Source organism: Macaca mulatta, chromosome 8, assembly GCF_049350105.2.
Source record: "Macaca mulatta isolate MMU2019108-1 chromosome 8, T2T-MMU8v2.0, whole genome shotgun sequence".
NCBI classification, from domain to species: domain Eukaryota; kingdom Metazoa; phylum Chordata; class Mammalia; order Primates; family Cercopithecidae; genus Macaca; species Macaca mulatta.
This window is the reverse complement of record NC_133413.1, coordinates 100,506,084-100,509,815: the sequence shown is the minus strand read 5'-3', so window position 1 is coordinate 100,509,815 and position 3,732 is coordinate 100,506,084.

The window sequence follows — 3,732 nt, the reverse complement described above, 5'->3', positions numbered from 1 at the left end:
TCTCTTGTATTTGTTTTTTTCTTCAAAATGTCAGCTGACATGCAATCCATGATGGATCCAGGTGGAAATGTAGGATGAAATTATTATGGTCTAAGGAATCTAAATAAACATAAATGTGACTCAGTGAACTACTGGATACTTCGTTGAATTGAGGGGTGTCTCTAACATTAAAATTTACAAAGAAATCTCAAAATTTCCAAATATTTGAAGTTTTCTGCCCAACTGACATAGTCAAATACTTAATTTTTTTTTTTTTAAGACGTAGTTTCACTCTGTCGCCCAGGCTGGAGTGCAATGGCATGATCTCGGCTCACTGCAACCTCTGCCTCCTGGGTTCAAGTGATTCTTCTGCCTCAGCCTTCTGAGTAGCTGGGACTACAGGTGCCCGCCACGACGCCCAGCTAATTTTTGTATTTTTAGTAGAGATGGGGTTTAACCATCTTGGCCAGGCTGATCTCGAACTCCTGACCTCATGATCTACCCGCCGTCGCCTCCCAAAGAGCTGGGATTATAGGCATAAGTCACTGTGCCCAGCCCATAGTCAAATATTTCTTCTTGAAATATCTCCAAAGGAATAACAGGAACATACAGAATTTTCCTATATTTCATTCATAGAAAAATAACTATTCACTACCAAGTATGCACCAAAACTCTACCAGATTTGGCCTTCTTACAGTAACAGCATGAGCAAAGAAAGAAAAACAACAACAAATTATGATAGGGAAATTTCTGAAGAGACTTCCTAGAGGGCTGTCAGCAATAACTGTCATGAATCTAGAAGCAGGACTAGCACAGTAGGCTTTAATTCCTGAGCACTATCACACAAAGAAATTCCTACACCTCAGCTACATCAGTCGCACTTACCTATAAATGACAGGTCTGCTTCCTCGAGCACAGAACAGGATGAAGAATGAAAAAAATGAATCTAGATAGGCAAATATAAAATTACAGGCATAATGCCTACCTCATACCACAAACAAAATTCATTCCAAGTTTATTATCAATATAAATATGAAACATATGTCAACACAGGAGAATAACTTCAAAACTTCATGCATGAAAATACTTCACATCCAATTATGAAGAAACAAATTGAAAAATTGGACTCTATTAAAATTAAGAATTTCTGTTCAGAAAGACTATACACTTCAAAAAAAAACTATTAAAGAGAGTGAAAAATCAAATTTCAGAGTGGGAGAAGATATTTGCAACACATACTTGACAAAGGCACATACCCAAAATATATTAACATTACTCCTAGAAACCAACATTTAAAAATATAACCCAATAGAAAAATGTGTAAGAAAGCTGAACAAATTTTTCACTAGAGGATACCCAAATGATATCCAATAACATATACAAGTAATCAATTTTATTAGTAATCAGAATAAATGCAAATTGGCCAGGTGCAGTGGCTCACGCCTGTAATCCCAGCATTTTGGGAGGCTGAGGCAGAAGGACCATTTGAACCCAGGAGTTTGAGACCAGCCTGGCAACATGGCAAAACTGTCTCTACAAAAAGTGAGCTAGGCACGGTAGCATGCACCTGTAGTCTCAGCTACTAGGGAACTCGGGTGGGAGAATCACCTGAGCCCAGGAAGTCAAAGCTGTAGTGAGCCGAGATCGTGTCACTCCACTCCAGCCTAAGCAACAGGAGACCCTCTCTCATAAAAAAAAAAAAAAAAAAAAAAAAAAAAAAAAAAGCAAATTAAACACACGAGATGCCACCGCACACTTACAGAATGGCTCAAAGTAAAGAGAATTTGAATGCTCACTACTGGTTAGGATGCCGCACGGTGGAAGTTCCCAAACAGCTTGGTGGGAGGTTAAATTGTCAATAGTCTTGGAAGCCATTTGACAGTATCTACTCAATTTGAACACAAGCATACCCTAAAACCCAGCAATTTCACTTCTAGGTATTACCAGTCTAACAGATAAAGGTGTATATATTTTCGCCAAAAGAATAGAATGTTCACGGCAGCTTTGTATTTGGCATAGCCTCAAACTAGAAATAATTCAAATGTCCACTAACACCAGAACTAACAAATAAATTGTGGTATATTCATATATACCTTATATTCTATGGAATATAACAATGAGCATGCATAAGCAATTACTACACAGAAAGAAAGCCAAAAAACAGAAGAATACATACTGTGTCATTCTATTTATATAAATCTCAAAACAGCTTAACGATGGGGTTAGAAGTCAAGACAGTGTTTAGCTGTGAGGAGGAGGAAAGGAGTCACGATGGTGGGCACAAGGGAGGCCTCTGGGTTCCTGGTAATGTTCTGTTTCTTCTGTTTCTTGACCTGGGGAAAGGTTACCCGAGTGCATTCATTTGTAATAATTCATGATTTGTGCATTTTTAGAAGTCATACTTCAACTAACAAGCTAAAGACATTGATGGGTTTTCTCCAAGGTTTTTGTAATGTAACTGTTAACTCCTAAAAACCTTGTTATTGTCTCTTAAGTTATGATCCCAAGAAATATCCAACTGGGTGAGAGACATGAGCCTGACTTACTGTGTGACCTAGGGCAAGTCACATAACTTTCTAGGTCTGCAGTTTCCTTAACTGTAAAACAAAAACATTGAGAATTAGCATTTTCTAAGGCTTTACCAGCTCTAAAATTCTATTATTCAAAGTCATTAAATTCTCATTGTTTTAGTTTCCACAAGAACAATAAGGAAACAATGGCTGTCACTCTATACCTGAAACATTTCCCGGAGGTGGTTTCACATGTTAATGGTAAGATGAGTGAAACTGTTACCAATAATCTTTAATTTACTGAGTATTAACTCTTCCACTAGTACAATAGAAGCAGGACTCTTACAGAAGGTATTGAGTGACAAAGTAACTCTTAAGGTGAATACTGATGTGGTTACAGCCCACATGTGGTCTGTCATAGAATTACCCATAAACAATGCTTTTCTTTCAGACTCAGGAAAAAATATCTGTTAGTCAGTATCTCCATGATCTCTCAACTCTGATCCTCTCTGCCATGCTGGCAAGCTTTGCTTTCTCATCAACCATTTGTAATAACACATAATAATGATGCAACAGATGACTAAGAAACTATTAAAAGAACTATTTTTGTCTTTAACAGAGGAAAAAAATTGTATACAAACTCATACAAATCAAAAATTTTACAATACCCCATTAAGATACCAATAGGTAAAATGACAAACAGGAAATTCACAAGTGTATAAAAGTATTCAATCTCACTAATAGTAAGTTTTTAATGGTACTATCATTTGATACATGTAAAATTGGTGAATACTTTTAATTGTTGGCAGGTATTTGTTGAAATGGGCACTGTCACACATTACTCAGGGGGGTTTAAACCCATACAAATCTTTGGAATAACAATTGGATATGTATATCAAAAAAACTTTAAAAGCTTCATAACTTTGATTAATAATACCACTTCTAAAAATGAGAAAAAAATTCCAAATTCTAAAAATGTGTTATACACAAAAATGTTGTTTTATTTATAATACTGAAAAATAAAAGTAACCTGTGATCTCACTTATGTATGGAATCAAATAAAGTTGAACTCATGGAAGTAGAAAGTAGAATGATGATGATTGGCTGGGCATGGTGGCTCACGCCTGTAATCCCAGCACTTTGGGAGGCCTAGGCAGGCGGATCACCTGAGGTCAGGAGTTCGAGACCAGCCTGGCTAACATGGTGAAACCCTGTTTCTACTAAAACTATAAAAAATTAGCCG